We start from the raw sequence: 20,021 nt of genomic DNA, 5'->3' as shown, positions 1-20,021 counted from the left end.
TTGCGGAGCACAGGTTCTAGACATGTAAGTTTCAGTGGTTGTGGCACATGGGCTAAGTAGTTATTTGTGGACTCTAGAGCACAGGTTCAGTAGTTGTGGCATGTCGGCTTAGTTGCTCCGAGGTGTGGGATCTTACCGACCAGAGATCGAACCCGTGCCCCCTGCATTGGCAGGCAGATTCTTAACCACTGTGCCACCAGGGAAGTCTCTGGGAATTCCCTTGTATGTTACTTGTTGTTTTTCCATTGCTGTTTTTAATATTTTCTATCTGTATTTAATTTTTGTTAGTTTGATTAGTATGTGTCTTGGCATGTTTCTCCTTGGGTTTATCCTGTATGGTACTCTCTGTGCTTCCTGGTCTTGATTGACAATTTCCTTTCCCACGTTGGGGAAGATTTTGGCTATAGTCTCTTCAAATAGTTTCTCAGACCCTTTATTTTTTTCTTCTTCTTCTCGGACACCTATAATTAGAATGTTGGTGAGCTTAATGTTGGTTCAGGAGTCTCTGAGACTGTCTTCATTTCTTTTCATTCTTTTTCTTTATTCTGTTCCATGACAGTTATTTTCACTAGTCTGTCCTCCACCTTTCTTACCCGTTCTTCTGCCTCAGTTATTATGTTATTGATTCCTTGTGGAGTATTTTTAATTTCAGTTATTTTATTGTTCATTACTGTTTGTCTGCTCTTTATTTCCTGTAGGTCCTTTTAAAACATTTCTTATATTTTCTCTATGCTGTCTCTGAGATTTTGGATCATCTTTACTGTCATTACTCTGAATTCTTTTTCAGGTAATTTGCTTATTTCCTCTTCATTTTTTTGGTCTTGTGGGTTTTTTTTTTTTTGGTATGCGGGCCTCTCACTGTTGTGGCCTCTCCTGTTGAGGAGCACAGGCTCTGGACGTGCAGGCTCAGCGACCATGGCTCATGGGCCCAGCCACTCTGCGGCACGTGGGATCTTCCTGGACCGGGACACGAACCCATGTCCCCTGCATCGGCAGGCGGACTCTCAACCACTGCGCCACCAGGGAAGCCCAGTCTTGTGTGTTTTTATCTTGCTCCTTTGCCTGCAAGATATTTCTCTGTATTATAATTTTGTTTAGTTTACAGTATTTGAAGTCTCCTTTCCCTGGGCTGTAGGGTCGTAGTTCCTCTTGCTTCTGTTCTCTGCCCACAGTGGTGTGATTGGTCCAGTGACTTATGTTGGCTTCCTGATGGGAGATTTTGGTGCCTGTGTTCTGGTGGGTGGAGCTGAGTCTTGTCCTTCTGATGAGCAGGGCCATGTCAGGTGGTGTGTTTTGGGGAGTCTGTTAGCTTAATATGACTTTAGGTAGTCTGCTGATGGGTGTGTTTGTGTCCCTGTCTTGTTTGTTGTTTGGTTGAGGTGTCCAGCGCTGGAAGCTGCTGGCAGTTGGGTGGAGCTAGGTCTTCATTAGTCTTTCCTGGGGCTGGGAATTCTCTTGTGGTCCAGCATCCTGGCTCCTTGCTCCCACTCCAGAGCCTCAGACCCGATTTCCCCTCGAGGAACCAAAACCCTGCAAGTTGCTTGTGCTGGCAATAAAGGGGATTTAAAAAGAAAGACTAACAAAACCCCAGACAAATGGTAAAAAGTAAAATCAAACAAACAGAAACAGAAACAAGGAACCATGCACACATACAGAAGAAACAAAAACTTAACCAAATAAATCAAAAAGGAAGGGAACAGCCAACCAAGCAAGAGAACCCCAAAAGGAAATCAAGGAATTAAAAAGAAACCTGACAAAAGCACAGAACCAAAAAACAAAACCAAAGCAGAGTGCCAACTGAAGAATGAAGCAAAGAAACAAAACCAACAAAGATGATTAAAAAAAGAAGAAAACAAGAAATGGGAAAGAAGACAGAACAACAGAAAAGAAATGTAGAAATAGAATTATAAGAAAAATAAAATAGAAAGTATATTAAAGAAAAATAAATGCAAGCAAAACCCCAGAGAAATGATAAAAATAAAATGAGACAAAGAAAAACAGAAACAAGGAAACACACACACAATTAAACAAAACAAAAACAGAGCCAAATATAACAAACAGCTAGAAAATATCCAGACAAATAGAAGAACTCAAAAATGAAATCAAGCAATTAGGATTAAAACTAACAAATACACGTATCCTAAAAACAAAATCAAAGCATTGTGCGAACTGAAGAATAAAGCAAGGAAACAGAACAAACTGATAAAAATGATTAAAAAAGTAATAATCATAATAGAATAAAATAAAATAAAAAGGGAAGAAACACAAGACAGCAGAAAAGTAAAGTAGAAATGGAAATAATAAAAAAAGAAAAATATATGAAAGAAATAGAAGAAGAAAAAAATAAGGGAAAAGAACACAGACAACAGAAAATAAAGTAAAAATAGAAATATTTAAAAAATAAGTTATAAACATGGGGATCCCAAAAGATGAAATAAAAAATACTAAAACAATAATAAACAAATAAACAAAAAAAAGAAAAAAGAAAGCCCCCCCCAAAAAAGCCAGAACCAATAGCAGAATGAATCAAAACATAATAAAATTAATAGTAACAATTATATTTTCCTGGGGTCTCTGCTGTAAGTGTCCTTGCACACACCATGAGCCAAAGCCCACTTCTGTCTCTGGGCTGGTGCCTGGACCTGCTGTGGGCTCTGTGGGGAGCACTCAGACTCTGATCTGGCCCAATTCCTGTGTGTGCTTGCCCCCAAAGTCCACAGCTGCTGGAGCTAGACCGTTTTCATTTGTGGGAACACTCATTGTCTACTCAGATATTCCATAGACACAGGGTCTACCTAGCTGGTTGTGGGGATTTAATCTGCAGCTTGTACAGCTGATGGAGAGATTTTCAATCTTCTTCATTAGTCGCCCCATCCCTGGGGCTCAGGTTTGGTTTTTTTTTTGGCGGTACATGGGCCTCCCACTGTTATGGCCTCTCCCCTTGTGGAGCACAGGCTCCGGACGCGCAGGCTCAGCGGCCATGGCTCATGGGCCCAGCCACTCCGCAGCATGTGGGATCTTCCCAGACCGGGGCACAAACCCATGTCCCCTGCATCGTCAGGCAGACTCTCAACCACTGCGCCACCAGGGAAGCCCCTCAGGTTTGGTTTTACCCTCACCTCTGTATGTGGTCCACCCACAGGAGTCTGGTCCTGAGTCTGCCTTGGAGCTCTTGGGTCTGCTCCTATGAGGATAGGGTGCAGGCGTGGTGTGACTGCTTGGATCGTGGCAGTCCCAGTGGTGCCAAATGCGCAGGGAAGCCGGCAGCCATGGGTGCAAGAGATATGGCCCTAGTGAGGGCCTTTTTTCATGCCCGGCATAAGGTGTTTGAGGGCCAGCCCTGGCCAGGCTTTTTCTGGTCCCAACAGCAGGCGCATGAGGGCCAGTCCTGAGAGGGCTTTATTTTTTTTTTAATTGCCCTGCAGCCAGCACATGAGGGCCAGCTCTGAGGGGGCTTGTTTTATTGCTCGGCAGCCAATGGGCAAGAGCCAGCCTTGAGTGGGTTTCTTTTATTATTGTTGGCAAGCGTCAGCATGTGGGGAGACAGAGGTTACCATAGTAGCTCCTCCCCCTGCGTGTGACTCAGCAGTAGTGCCCTGCTTCCATGGCAGTCTGGCCTTCCTCTGTAGGCATTCCCTGCTGTGGATTTCCTCCCTCCCCTCCCCTCAGTCCATCTCCCCACATCCAACAACAGTTTTTGCTCCAGGCCTATTCTCCAGTCCCCATGCACAAGCTCCCAGCCTCCTTGCACACCTGTGAACACACGTCCCAGTCTGGGGCACGTAGGGCCTTGGTACAGACCATCTGCATATTTCTCACTCTGTCCTGTCTGCCACAGATTGGCCGCTTCACCCTCTTCTGACAGCCTCAAATGCTTCCCTTCTGTCCCAATCGATTTCCCAGTCAGAGAGGGGATTTCTGCAAATTCGGGAATCTCTCCTCTGCTTCAGCTCCCCTGCCCCAGGGTGCAGGTCCTGTCCTGCTTCCTTTCCTCCTCCTTCTTCTTTGTTTTTTCTGTCATACCTAGTTATGCAGGGATCTTTATAGTCCTTTCCAGTGTTCAAGGTCTTCTGCTAGTTTTCAGTTGGTGTTCTGTGTGAATTGTTGCATCTATAGATATATTCCTGATACATCCTTGGAGAGAGATGAACTCCATGTCCACCTACTCCTCTGCCAGCTTGAATCTCTCCTTCTTTTTAAAGGCTGAATATTATTAAATTAGTGTGGTCCATTTGTTAAAATTCATGAACCAATATTGATACATTGTTATTAACTGAAATCCATAGTTTACGTTAAGGTTCACACTTTGTATTATAGAGTTCCATGGGTTTTGACAAATGCATAATGTCATGTATCCAACATTACAGTATCATACAAAATAGTTTCACTGCCCTAAAAATCCCTTTTGTTTCACCTATTCATCCCTCCCTCCTCCCCCAGTCCCTGGCAACCACTGATCTTTTTTACCATCTCCATAGTTTTGCCTTTTTGCAGGATGTTATATACTTGAAATCATACAGTATGTAGCCTTTCCAGATAGGCTTCTTTGACTTAGAAATATGCATTTAAGTTTCCCTTTCCCTTTTGTTGGCATTTGGCATCACAAGCAGGCCAGAGGCAGACCTGAGTATAGCCTCAGGGCCTTCTCCCACTTGGGATTTCTGCTAGGCATTGTTTTTGGAAGACTTTTGAATAGTTTTTCATGAGTAACCCAGACAGGATGGGAAAATAAGCAGACAATAGTGCCAGCCACTGGATGTGTCTGCCTAAATTCTAAATAACAGCTGTGGTAGATTGTTTAAGTAATTGTTCCTAATGAGTCATGCCTCCCGGGATCTATGCACTTTTATGGTTCTTTCCCACACTGATGCTTGGCCAAATATCTTGCTTTGGCCATTGGAATATTAGCAAATGTGACACAAACAGAAGCTTGCAAAATCCTTGTGATGTGTGGTTGTCATCTCTTGCTCCAGGGAACTCTTCTGCCACCATCTGAAATATACCACACTTTGAGGATGAGAGATCTTGAGGACGAGTGACCATATTGAGAAGCCCATCTGACAGGCAGTACCCACTGCCACACATGAGGAAGGACATCTTAGACTATCTAGCCCCAGCTGAGCTATTCGATAGCTATAGCCACATGAGTGACCCAAGAGAATCCAGCAGAAACAACACCCTGCTAAGTCTAGCCCAAATTCCTGATTCCCAACATTTGTGAGCGTAATTAAATGGTTGGTTTTTGTTACTAAGTTTTGAGGTGGTTTGTTACATAGCAATAAATAATTGCTACAATAGCTATCTAAATTTGAGTTTCCTGTTATGGGTCATTGATTAAAACTGGTCTGCCTGTAAATGTGCTGCCAGGACCTGTCTGAGTACACAGAGAAGAGTAATTAAACACTGAGGGAACCAAAAATTTACATTCTTTTGAAACTAGGAAATGCTGTTCTTAAAGATGTCTCATTTTTTTGAACTCTGAAAATATCTTCCTGCTAATTTGTTTTGTAACTCTTTAGTCATTTGATTTAAATCTCTATAAATTCTCCCTCCCCACTTTAAAGAAACATCCTGTCAAATACCCTTCTCCTAGGCAGCTGGTGATAGTTCCAACTTCCCTTAGAATTAATATGGTTTTCCCAGAGATGGCAGCATCACGTGTACACTCACCTGCATAGTACTGACTTTGTGTCTATGACAACAAGGTTGTTTGTTTTTGACAACTTTTTTTTTAAAAAAGTACATCTTTTAGATACTGTCATTTAAAGTTCTAATTATAATTATTTGTCGCTATTGTCTTTCTGCTTCTAAGTGAGGGCAGTACTATAGCATAGCAGTTAAAAGAACACACCTTAGAGTCAGACTTCGTGGGTTTTTATTGCAGCTCCCCTACTAACTAGCTGTGTGACTTCAGGCTAGTTATTTAACTTCATTGTCCTTCAATTTCCTCACCTGTAAAATGAGCTTTATAACATATTTCCTAAGGCTGAGATGATTAAAAATATATAATTCACATAAAGCACTTATAATAGTGCCTAGCATATATTTCCAATCAATATTAGCTGTTTGTTATTATGTAATATGGACAGGGTCTCAAAGCCTAAAGGCAGCTTCCTTCTGGACCAGGCTTCTTTTAGAGAGAACTTTTAAAAATTGAGTAAGTATTCATTAAGACCCTACATGGGCAAAAACCTCTGCTAAGGGTTTAAAAGCAGAGCTTTTGTAGGGAGTATGACCACCTGACATTCTGTTTCTATGCCAAGGCCACTGTTCGATTAGTCAGTGGATGTGTCATTATAGATTATTTGCTATGGACCTGCTGTGGACAATATGGAAAATCACTTCATGCTACCCTTTCCCTTTCCTGGTGTTTCCAGGAAAAAATTAAATAACTGACAAAAGTTTTCTTTTTAATTGTTTGATTTCATTCTTGGTTTCTTTTGTTTGTCTGGTTGTTCTCTTGCCTTTTGTTTTATTTGGTTCTATTTTTGTTTCTTTTATGTGTGTGCATGTTTCCTTGTTTCTGTTTGTTTGATTTTACTTTTTACCATTGGTCTGGGGTTTTGTTAGTTTTTTTTTTAAATCCTCTTTATTGCCAGGACAAGCGACTTGCTGGGTCTTGGTTCCTTGACAGGAAGTTGGGACTGAGGCTCTGGAGTGGGAGTACCAAAGCCAGGATGCTAGACCATGAGAGAATTCCTGGCCCCAGGGAAGATTAACCAAGACCCAGCTCCATCCAACCACCAGCAGCTCCCAGTCCTGGACACCTCAACCAAACAACAAACAAGACAGGAACAAAAACCCACCCATCAGGAAACAGACTACCTAAAGTCATATTAAGCTAACAGACTCCCCAAAACACACCACCTGACACGACCCTGTTCATCAGAGGGAAAAGACTCAGCTCCACCCACCAGAGTGCAGGCACCAGTCTCTCCCATCAGGAAGCCTACACAAGCCACTGGACAAACCTCACCACCAGGGGCAGAGAGCAGAAGCAAGAAGAACTATAACCCTGCAGCGTATGGAAAGGAGACTTCAAATACTGTAAACTAGACAAAATGATAAGACAGAGAAACATCTTGCAGGCAAAGGAGCAAGACAAAACCCCAAAAGACCAAATAAATGACGAAGAAATAGGCAAACTACCTGAAAAAGAATTCGCAGTAATTATAGTAAAGATGATCCAAAATCTCAGAAACAGAATAGAGAAAAATACAAGAAACGTTTAACAAAACCTAGAGGAACTAAACAGCAAACAAACAGTAATGAACAATAAAATAACTGAAATTAAAAATACTCAGGAAGGAATCAAAAGCAGAATAACTGAGGCAGAAGAATGGATAAGTGAGCAGGAAGACAGAATGGTGGAAATAACTGCCACAGAGCAGAATAAAGAAAAAAAAATGAAAAGAAATGAGCACAGTCTCAGAGACCTCTGGAATATTAAGCACACCAACATTTCGATTATAGGTGTACCAGAAGAAGAAGAAAAAAAGAAAGGGTCTGAGAAAATATTTGAAGAGATTATAGTGAAAATTTCCCCAACTTGGTAAAGGAAATAGTCAAGTCCAGGAAGCACAGAGAGTACCATACAGGATAAAGGCAAGGAGAAACATGCCACGAAACATATTAATCAAACTAACAAAATTTAATACAAAGAAAAAATATTAAAAACAGCAGGGGAAAAGCAAAAATAACATACAAGGGAATGCCCAGGGACTTTCCTGGTGTCACAGTGGTTAAGAATCCACCTGGCAATGCAGAAGGTATGGGTTCCATCCCTGGTCTGGGAAGATGCCACATACCTCGGAGCAACTAAGCCCGTGCGCCACAACTAAATGAGCCAGTATTCCACAACTACTGAAACCCAGGTGCCTAGAGCCTGTGCTCCACAACAAGAGAAACCACTGCAATGAGAAGCCCATGCACCACAATGAAGAGTAGTCACCATTCACCATAACTAGAGAAAACCCATGCACAGAGATGAAGACCAAAAGCAGGAAAAAATAAATAAATAAAATAACATAATTAAAAAAGGGAATCCCCAAAAGGCTTCCAGCTGATCTTTCAGCAGAAACTTGGCAGGCCAGAAGGGCATGGCAGGATATAGTTAAAGTGATGAAAGGGAAAAACCTACAACCAAGATTACTCTACACATTCAAGGATGTCATTCAGGTTCGACAGAGAAATCAAACGCTTTACAGACAAGCAAAAGTTAAGAGAATTCAGCACCACCAAACCATGTCTACAACAAATGCTAAAGAAACTTTTCTAGGCAGGAAACACAAGAAAAGGAAAAGACCTACAAAAAACCCCCACCCAAAACAATTGAGAAAATGGTAATAGGAACATACATATCAATAATTACCTTAAATGTTAGTGGATTAAATGCCCCAACCAAAAGACACACACTGGCATAATGGATACAAAAGAAGACCTATATAGATGCTGTCTACAAGAGACCCACTTCAGACCTAGGGACAAATACAGACTGAAAGTGAGGGGATGGAAAAAAGATGTTCCATGCAAATGGAAATGAAAAGAAAGATGTAGTAGCAATTCTCATAACAGAAAAACTAGACTTTAAAATAGAGACTATTACAATAGACAAGGAAGGACCCTACATAATGATCAAGGGATCAATACAAGAAGAAGGTATAACAATTATAAATATCTATGCACCCAACATAGGAATACCTTAATACATAAGGCAAAGGCTAACAGCCATAAAAGGGGAAATCAACAGTAACACTATAAGAGTAGGGGACGTTAACACCCCGCTTTCACCAATAGACAGATCAACCAAGCAGAAAATAAATAAAAACAAGCTTTAAATGACACATTAGAGCAGATGGACTTAATTGATATTTCTAGGACATTCCATCCAAAAACAAAAGAGTACACTTTCTTCTCAAGTGCACATGGAACATTCTCCAAGATAGATCACACCTTGGGTCACAAATCAAGTCTTGGTAAATTTAAGAAAATTGAAATCATATCAAGCATCTTTTCCAACCACAATGCTGTGAGGCTAGATATCAATTTCAGGAAAAAAAAATGTAAAACTACAAACAAATGAAGGCTAAACAATACACTACTAAATAACCAAGAGGTCACAGAGGAAATCAAAGAGGAAATCAAAAAATACCTGGATGCAAAAGACAGGGAAACAAGATGACCCAAAAGCTCTGGGACACAGCAAAAGCAGTTCTAAGAGGGAAGTTTATAGCAATGCAATCGTACCTCAAGAAAAAAGAAAAATTTCAAAAAAACAACCTAACCTTACACTTAAAGCAACTAGAGAAAGAAAAACAGAAAACCCCAAATTTCAGAGAAGGAAAGAAATCGTAAAGATCAGGTCAGATATAAATAAAAAAGAAATGAAAGAAACAAGAGCAAAGATCAATAAAACTAAAAGCTAGTTCTTTGAGACAATAAATAAAATTGATAAACCATTAGTCAGACTCATCAGGAAAAAAAGGGAGGAGGCTCAAATCAACAGAATTAGAAATGAAAAAGGAGAAGTAACAACTGACACCGCATAAATACAAAGGATCATGAGAGACTACTACAAGCAACTCTATGTCAATAAAATGGACAAACTGGAAGAAATGGAAAAATTCTTAGAAAAGTACAACCTTCCAATATTGAACCAGGAAGAGATAGAAAATATTAACAGACCAATCACAAGCACTGAAATTGAAACAGTGATTAAAAATCTTCCAACAAACAAAAGCCCAGGGCCAGATGGCTTCTCAGGAGAATTCCCTCAAACATTTAGAGAAGAGCTAACACCTATCCTTCTCAAACTCTTCCAAAATATAGCACTCCCAAACTCATTCTACTAGGCCACCATCACCGTGAAACCAAAACCAGAGGAAGATGTCACAAAAAAAGAAAATCACAGGCCAATATCACTGATGAACATAGATGCAAAAATCCTCAACAAAATACTGGCAAAGAGAATCCAACAGCACATTAAAATGATCATACACCATGATCCAGTGGGGTTTACCCCAGGAATGCAAGGATTCCTCAATATACACAAATGAATCAATGTGATACACCATATTAAGAAACTGAAGGATAAAAACCACATGATAATTTCAATAGATGTAGGAAAACCTTTCGACAAATTTCAACAGCCATTTATGATAAAAACTCTCCAGATAGTAGGTATAGAGGGAATCACCTCAGCATAATAAAGGCCATATATGACAAACCCACAGCCAACATCATTCTCAATGGTGAAAAACTGAAACCATTTCTTCTAAGACCAGGAACAAGACAAGATTGCCCACTCTCACCACTATTATTAAACATAGTTTTGGAAGTTTTAGCGACAGCAATCAGAGAAGAAAAAGAACTAAAAGGAATCCAAAAAGGAAAAGAAGTAAAACTGTTGCTGTTTGCAGATGACATGATACTATATATAGAGAATCCTAAAGATGCTACCAGAAAACTACTAGAGCTAATCAATGAATTTGGTAGAGTAGCAGGATACAAAATTAATGCACAGAAATCTCTTGCATTCCTATACACTAATAATGAAAAATCCGAAAGAGAAATGAAGGAAACACTCCCATTTAACAATGCAACAACAAAAAAATATATCTAAGAATAAAACTACCTAAGGAGACAAAAGACCTGTATGCAGAACTATAAGACATTGATAAATAATTAAATAATAATTATTTATATCATTAAATATATTAATAATAATTATTATTTAATAATAATTAAAGATGATACAAATGGAGAGATATACCATGTTCTTGGATTGGAAAAATCAACATTGTGAAAATGACTATACTACCCAAGGCAATCTACAGATTCAATGCAATCCCTATCAAACTACCAATGGCATTTTTCACAGAACTAGAACAAAAAACTTCACAATTTGTATGGAAAGACAAAAGACTCCAAATAGTCAAAGCAATCTTGAGAAAGAAAAATGGAGCTGGAGGAATCAGACTCCCTTACTTCGGACTATAATACAAAGCTACAATAATCAAGACAGTATGATACTGGAACAAGAACAGAAATATAGTTCAATGGAACAGGACAGAAAGCCCACAGATAAACCCACACACATATAGTCAACTTATCTTTGACAAAGGTGGAAAGAATATACAATGGAGCAAAACCAGCCTGTTCAATAACTGGTGCTGGGAACACTGGACAGCTACATGTAAAAGAATGAATTAGAAGACTCCCTAACACCATACACAAAAATAAACTCAAAAAGGATTAAAGACATAAATGTAAGGCCAGGAACTAAAAAATTATCAGAGGAAAACATAGGCAGAACACCCAATGACATAAATCACAGCAAGATTTTTTGACCCACTTCCTACAGAAATAGAAATAAAAACAAAAATAAACAAATGGGAAATAATGAAACTTTCAAATCTTTTGCACAGAAAAGGAAACCATAAACAAGACGAAAAGACAACCCTCAGAATGGGGGAAAATATTTGCAAAGGAAGCAACTGACAAAGGATTAATCTCCAAAATATACAAGCAGCTCATGCACCTCAATAACAAAATAACAAACAACCAAACACAAAAATGAGCAGAAGACCTAAATAGTCATTTCTGCAAAGAAAACATGCAGCTTGTCAACCAACACATGAAAGGGTGCTCAGCATCACTAACCATTAGAGAAATGCAAGTCAAAACTACAATGAGGTATCAGCTCACACTGATCTGATTGGACATCAAAAAATTTACAAGCAATAATTGCTGGAGAGGGTGTGGAGAAATGGGACCACTCTTGAACTGCTGGTGGGAATGTAAATTGATGCAAACATTATGGAGACCAGTATGGAGGTTCTTTAAAAAACTATAAATAGGGGAGGAGAGGGGGAAGATGGCGGAAGAGTAAGACACAAAGATGACCTTCTTCCCCACAGATACATCAGAAATACATCTACACGTGGAACAACTCCTACAGAACACCTACTGAATGCTGGCAGAAGACCTCAGACCTCCCAAAAGGCAAGAAACTCCCCATGTACCTGGGTAGGGAAAAAGAAAAAGAATAAACAGAGACAAAAGAATAGGGACGGGACCTGCACCAGTGGGAGGGAGCTGTGAAGGAGGAAAGGTTTCCACACACTAGGAAGACCCTTTGCGGGCAGAGAATGCGGGTGGCAGAGGGGGGAAGCTTCGCAGCCGCGGAGGAGAGCACAGCAACAGGGGTGTGGAGGGCAAAGCGGAGAGATTCCTGCACAGAGGATCAGTACCAACCAGCACTCACCAGCCCAAGAGGCTTCTCTGCTCAACTGCCGGGCGGGTGGGGCTGGGAGCTGAGGCTCGGGCTTCGGTAGGAGCGCAGGGAGAGGACTGGGGTTGGTGGCGTGAACACAGCCTGCAGGGGGTTAGTGCACCACGGCTAGCCAGGAGGGAGTCCGGAGAAAAGTCTGGACCTGCCGAAGAGGCAAGAGACTTTTTCTTCCCTCTTTGTTTCCTGGTGTGCGAGGAGAGGGGATTAAGAGCACGGCTTAAAGGAGCTCCAGAGACAGGAGCGAGCCGCGGCTGAGAGTGCGGACCCCAGAGACGGGCATGAGACGCTAAGGCTGCTGCTGCCGCCACCAGGAAGCCTGTGTGCGAACTCAGGTCACTATCCACACCTCCCTTCCAGGGAGCCTGTGTAGCCAGCCACTGCCAGGGTCCCGGGATCCAGGGACAATTTCCCCAGGAGAATGCACGGCACACCTCAGGCTCTTGCAATGTCACAAAAGCCTCTGCCGCCACAGGCTCGCCCCGCACTCCGTACCCCTCCCACCCTCCAGCCTGAGTGAGCCAGAGCCCCCGAATCAGCGACTCCTTTAACCCTGTCCTGTCTGAGTGAGGAACAGATGCGCTCAGACGACCTACACGCAGAGGCAGGGCCAAATCCAAAGCTGAGCCCCAGGAGCTGTGCGAACAAAGAAGAGAAAGGGAAATCTCTCCCAGCAGCCTCAGGAGCAGTGGATTAAATCTCCACAATCAACTTGATGTATGCTGACTCTGTGGAATACCTGAAAAGACAATTAATCATCCCAAATTGAGGAGGTGCACTTTGAGAGTAAGATTTATTATTTTTTCCCTTTTTCTCTTTTTGTGAGTGTGTATGTGTATGCTTCTGTGTGAGATTTTGTCTATATAGCTTTGCTTTCAACATTTGTCCTAGGGTTCTATACGTCCGTTTTTTTTTTTACTTAAAAAATTTTTTTTCATAATAATTATTTTAATAATTTTAATTTATTTTATCTTACTCTATTTTATATTCTTTTATCCTCTTTCTTTCTTTCCTTCTACTTATTCTCCCTTTTATTCTGAGCCATGTGGATGAAAGGATCTTGGTGCTGCAGCCAGGAGTCAGTGCTTTGCCTCTGAGGTGGGAGAGCCAACTTCAGGACACTGGTCCACAAGAGACCTCCCAGCTCCACGTAATATCAAATGGCGAAAATCTCCCAGAGATATTCATCACAACACCAACACCCAGCTTCACTCAATGACCAGCAAGCTACAGTGCTGGACACCCTATGACAAACAACTAGCAAGACAGGAACACAAACCCACCCATTAGCAGAGAGGCTGCCTAAAGTCATAATAAGTCCACAGACACCCCACAACCGGCCGTGGACCTGCCTACCAGAAAGACAAGATCCAGCCTCATCCATGAGAACACAGGCACTAATCCCCCCCATCAGGAAGCCTACACAACTCACTGAACAAACTTCAGCCACTGGGGACAGACACCAAAAACAACGGGAACTACGAACCTTCAGCCTGCAAAAAGGAGACACCAAACACAGTAAGATAAGCAAAATGGGAAGACATAAAAACACACAGCATATGAAGAAGCAAGATAAAAACCCACCAGACCTAACAAATGAAGAGGAAATAGGCAGTTTACCTGAAAAAGAATTCCGAATACTGATAGTAAAGATGATCCAAAATCTTGGAAATAGAATAGAGAAAATGCAAGAAACATTTAACAAGGACCTAGAAAAACTACGGATGAAACAAGCAATGATGAACACCACAATAAATGAAATTAAAAATACTCTAGAAGGGATCAATAGCAGAATAACTGAGGCAGAAGAACGGAAAAGTGACCTGGAAGATAAAACAGTGGAAATAACTACTGCAGAGCAGAATATAGAGAAAAGAATGAAAAGAACTGAGGACAGTCTCAGAGACCTCTGGGACAACATTAAATGCACCAACATTTGAATTATATGGGTCCAGAAGAAGAGGAGAAAAAGAAAGGGACTGAGAATATATTTGAAGAGATTATAGTTGAAAACTTCCCTAATATGGGAAAGGAAAGAGTTAATCAAGTCCAGGAAGCACAGAGTTCCATACAGGATAAATCCAAGGAACAACACGCCTAGACACATATTAATCAAACTGTCAAAAATTAAATACAAAGAAAACATATTAAAAGCAGCAAGGGAAAAACAACAAATAACACACAAGGGAATCCCCGTAAGGTTAACAGCTGAACTTTCAGCAGAAACTCTGCAAGCCAGAAGGGACTGGCAGGACATATTTAAAGTGATGAAGGAGAAAAACATGCAACCAAGATTACTCTACCGAGCAAGGATCTCATTCAGATTTGATGGAGAAATTAAAACCTTTACAGGCAAGCAAAAGCTGAGAGAGTTCAGCATCACCAAAGCAGCTTTACAAAAAATGCTAAAGGACCTTCTCTAGGCAAGAATCACAAGGGAAGGAAAAGACCTACAGTAACAAACCCAAAACAATTAAGAAAATGGGAATAGGAACATACATATCGATAATTACCTTAAATGTAAATGGATTAAATGCTCCCACCAAAAGACACAGACTGGTTGAATGGATACAAAAACAAGACCCATATATTTGGTGTCTACAAGAGACCCACTTCAGAACTAGAGACACATACAGACTGAAAGTAAGGGGATGGAAAAAGTTATTCCATGCAAATGGAAACCAAAAGAAAGCTGGAGTAGCAATTCTCATATCAGACAAAATTGACTTTAAAATAAAGACTATTAGAAGAGACAAAGAAGGACACTACATAATGATCAAGGGATCGATCCAAGAAGAAGATATAACAATTGTAAATATTTATGCACCCAACATAGGAGCACCTCAATACATAAGGCAAATACTAACAGCCATAAAAGGGGAAACCGACAGTAACACGTTCATAGTAGGGGACTTTAAGACCCCACTTTCACCAATGGGCAAATCATCCAAAATGAAAATAAATAAGGAAACATGAGCTTTAAATGATACATTAAAGAAGATGGACTTAACTGTAATCTATAGGACTTTCCATCGAAAAACAGCAGAATACACATTTTTCTCAAGAGCTCATGGAACATTCTCCAGGATAGAGCATATCTTGGGTCACAAAACAAGCCTTGTTAAATTAAAAATAATTGAAATTTTATCAAGTACATTTTCCGACCACAATGCTATGAGACTAGATATCAATTACAGGAGAAGATCTATAAAAGATACAAACACATGGAGGCTAAACACTACACTACTTATTAACGAAGTGATCACTGAAGAAATCAAAAAGGAATTTAAAAATACCTAGAAACAAATGACTATGAAGACACAATGACCCAAAACCTATGGGATGCAGCAAAAGCAGTTCTATGAGGGAAGTTTATAGCAATGCAATCCTACCTTAAGAAACAGGTAACATCTCGAATAAACAACCTAACATTGCACCTAAAGCAATTAGAGATAGAAGAAAAAAAGAACCCCAAAGTTAGCAGAAGGAAAGAAATCATAAAGATCAGGTGAGAAATAAATGAAAAAGAAATGAAAGAATTGATAACAAAGATCAACAAAATTAAAAGCTGGTTCTTTGAGAAGATAAACAAAATTGATAAACCATTAGCCAGACTCATCAAGAAAAAAAGGTAGAAGACTCAAATCAATTGAATTAGAAATGAAAAAGAAGTAACAACTGACACTGAAGAAATACAAAAGATCATGAGAGATTATGACAAGCAACCCTATGCCAAAAAAATGGACAACCTGGAAGAAATGGACAAATTCTTAGAAAAGCACCACCTGCCAAGACTGAATCAGGAAGAAATAGAAAGTATGAACAGACCAATCACAAGCACTGAAATAGAAACTGTGATTAAAAATCTTCCAACAAACAAAAGTCCAGGACCAGATGGCTTCACAGGAGAATTCCATCAAACATTTAGAGAAGAGCTAACACTTATTCTTCTCAAACTCTTCCAAAATATAGCAGAGGGTGGAACACTCCCAAACTCATTCTACGAGACCACCATCACACTGATACCAAAACCAGACAAATATGTCACAAAGAAAGAAAACTACAAGCCAATATCACTGATGAACATAGATGCAGAAGTCCTCAAGAAAATACAGTATGGAGGTTCCTTAAAAAACTATAAATGGAACTACCATGTGACCTAGCAATCCCTCTACTTGGCGTATACCCTGAGAAAACCATAATTCAAATAGAGTCATGTACCAAAATATTCATTGTAGTTGTATTTACTGTAGCCAGGAGAAGGAAACAATCTAAGTGTCCATCATCGGATGCATGGATAAAGAAGATGTGGCACATACATACAATGGAATATTACTCAGCCATAAAAAGAAACAAAATTGACTTATTTGTAGTGAGGTGGATGGACCTAGAGTGTGTCATATAGAGTGAAGTAAGTCAGAAAGAGAAAGACATATTCTGTGTGCTAGCACATATATATGGGATTTAAGAAAAAAAATGTCATGAAGAAACTAGGGGTAAGACAGGAATTAAGACAGAGACCTACTAGAGAATGGACTTGAGGAGATGGGGAGGGGGACGGGAAAGCTGTGACCAAGTGAGACAGTGGCATGGACATATATACACTACCAAACTTAAAATAGATAGCTAGTGAGAACAGCCGCATAGCATAGGGAGATGAGCTCAGTGCTTTGTGACCATCTAGAGGGATGGGATAGGGAGTGTGGGAGGGAGGGTGACGCAAGAGGGAAGGGATATGGGAACATATGTATATGTATAACTGATTCACTTTGTTATAAAGAAGAAACTAACATACCATTGTAAAGCAATTATACTCCAATAAAGATGTTAAAAAAAAAACTAAAAATAGAACTACCATGTGACCCAGCAATCCCACTACGTGGCATATACCCTGAGAAAATCATAGTTCCAAAAGGGACATGTACGACAATGTTCATTGCAGCACTATTTACAATAGCCAGGATATGAAAGCCACCTAAGTGTCCATCATTGGATGAATGGATAAAGAAGATGTGGCACATATATACAATGGAATATTACTCAGCCATAATAAGAAACTAAATTCAGTTATTTCTAGTGAGGTGGATGGACCTAGAGACTGTCATACAGAGTGAAGTAAGTCAGAAAGAAAAAAACAAATACTATATACTAACACACATATATGGAATCTAAAAAAAAAATAGGTTCTGATGAACCTAGGGGTAGGAGAGGAATAAAGACACAGATGTAGAGAGTGGAGTTGAGGACACAGGGAAGGGGAAGGATAAGCTGGGATGAAGTGAGAGAGTAGCATTGACATATATATACTACCAAATGTAAAAAGATTGCTAGTGGGAAGCAGTTGCATAGCACAGGGAGATCAGCTCGGTGCTTTGTGACCTCCTAGAGTGGTGGGGTCGGGAGGGAGGGAGGGAAACGCAAGAGGGAGGGGATATGGTGATATATGTATACATATAGCTGATTCACTTTGTTATAAAGCAGAAACTAACACAACATTGTAAAGCAATTATACTCCAATAAAGTTGTTAAAAAATAAAAGCAACCTAACCTTACACCTAAAGCAATTAGTGGAAGAATAACAAGAGCCCCGAAAGTTAGCAGAAGGAGAGAAACCATAAAGATCAGATCAGAAATAAATGAAATAGAAATTAAGGAAATAAGAGCAAAGATCAATAAAACTAAAAGCTGGCTGAGAAGGTAAACAAAATTTATATACCATTAGCCAGACTTGTCAGGAAAAATAGGGAGAATGCTCAAATCAACAGAATTAGAAATGGAAAAGGAGAAGTAACAACTGACACTGCAGAAATACAAAGGATCGTGAGAGACTACTACAAGCAATTCTATGTCAATAAAATGGACAACTTGAAAGAAATGGACAAATTCTTAGGAAAGTAAAATCTTCCATGACTGTACCAGGAGAGATAGAAAATATGAACAGACCAATCACAGCACTGAAATTGAAACTGTCATTAAAAACCTTCCAACAAACAAAAGTCCAGGACCAGATGGCTTCACAGGTGAATTCTCTCAAACATTTAGAGAAGAGCTAACACCTATCCTTCTCAAACTCTTCGAAGATATAGCACTCCCAAACTCATTCTATGAGGCCACCATCACCATGATACCAAAACCAGACAAAGATGTCACAAAAGAAGAAAATTGCAGGCCAATATCACTGATGGACATAGATGTAAAAATCCTCAATGAAATACTGGCAAACAGAATCCAACAGCATATGAAAAGTATCATATAGCATGATCAAGTGAGGTTTTTCCCAGGAATGCAAGGATTCTTCAATATACACAAATCAATCAATGTGATACACCAGATTAACAAATTAAAGGATAAAAATCATATTATAATCTCAATAGATGTAGAAAGAGCTTTTGACAAAATTCAGTACTATATGGTAAATGGTAAATACAGTGATATATGGTAAAAAGTCTCTAGAAATTGGACGTAGATGGAATCTACCTCAACACAATAGAAGCCATATATGACAGGCCCACAGCCAACATCATTCTCAATGGTGAAAAACTGAAAGCATTTCCTCTAAGGTCAGGAATGAGAAAAGGGTCCCCACTCTCACCACTATTGTTCAACATAGTTTTGGAAGTTTTAGCTACAGCAATCAGGGAAGGAAAAGAAATGAAAGGAATCCAAACTGGAAAAAAGGAAGTAAAGCTGTCACTGTTTGCAGATGACATGATACTATATATAGAAAACCCTGGACTTCTCTGATGGCACAGTGGTTAATAATCTGCCTGCCAATGCATGGGACATGGGTTAGAGTCCTGGTCTGGGACGATCCCATTTGCTGTGGATCAACTAAGCCCGTGTGCCACAACTACTGAGCCTGTGCCCTAGATCCCATGAGCCACAGCTGCTAAGCGTGTGTGGTACAACTACTGAAGCCTGCACACCAAGAGACTGTGCTCCAAAACAAGAGAAGCCACTGCAATGAGAAGCCTGTGAACTGCAATGAAGAATACCTCTGCCCACCACATCAATGAATTTGGTAACATAACAGGTTACAAAACTAATGCACAGAAATCTGTTGTCTTCCTATACACTAACAATGAAAAATCAGAAAGAGAAATTAAGGAAACACTACCATTTACCACTGCAACACGAAGACTAAAATACCTAGGAATAAACCTACCTAAGGAGGCAAAAGACCTGTATGCAGAAAACTATAAGACACTGATGAAATAAATCAAAGACAATAGAAACAGATGGAGAGATATATCATGTTATTGGATTGGAATAATCAACATTGTGAAAATGACTATACCCAAAGCAAGCTACAGATTCAATACAATCCCTATCAAATTACCAATGGTATTTTTCACAGAAGTAGAAAAAGAAATTTTAAAAATTGTATGGAAGCATAAAAGACCACAAATAGCCAAAGCAATCTTGAGAAAGAAAGATGGAGCTGGAGGAATGAGGCTTCCTGACTTCAGACTCTACTAGAAAGCTACAGTAATCAAGATAGGATGGTACTGGCACAAAAACAGAAATATAGATCAATGGAACAGGATAGAAAACCCAGAGATAAACTCACACCCATATTGTCACCTTATTGTTGACAAAGGAGGCAAGAATATGCAATGGAGAAATGACAGCCTCTTCAATAAGTGGTGCTGGGAAAACTGGACAGCTATATGTAAGACAATGAAATTAGAACACTTCCTAACACCATACACAAAAATAAACTCAAAATGGA

This window comes from Monodon monoceros, unplaced genomic scaffold (assembly GCF_005190385.1).
Source record: "Monodon monoceros isolate NGI ecotype Baffin Bay Population unplaced genomic scaffold, NGI_Narwhal_1 Super_Scaffold_22, whole genome shotgun sequence".
NCBI lineage: Eukaryota > Metazoa > Chordata > Mammalia > Artiodactyla > Monodontidae > Monodon > Monodon monoceros.
The sequence above is the reverse complement of the archived record's forward strand: the minus strand, read 5'-3'. Positions refer to the sequence as shown.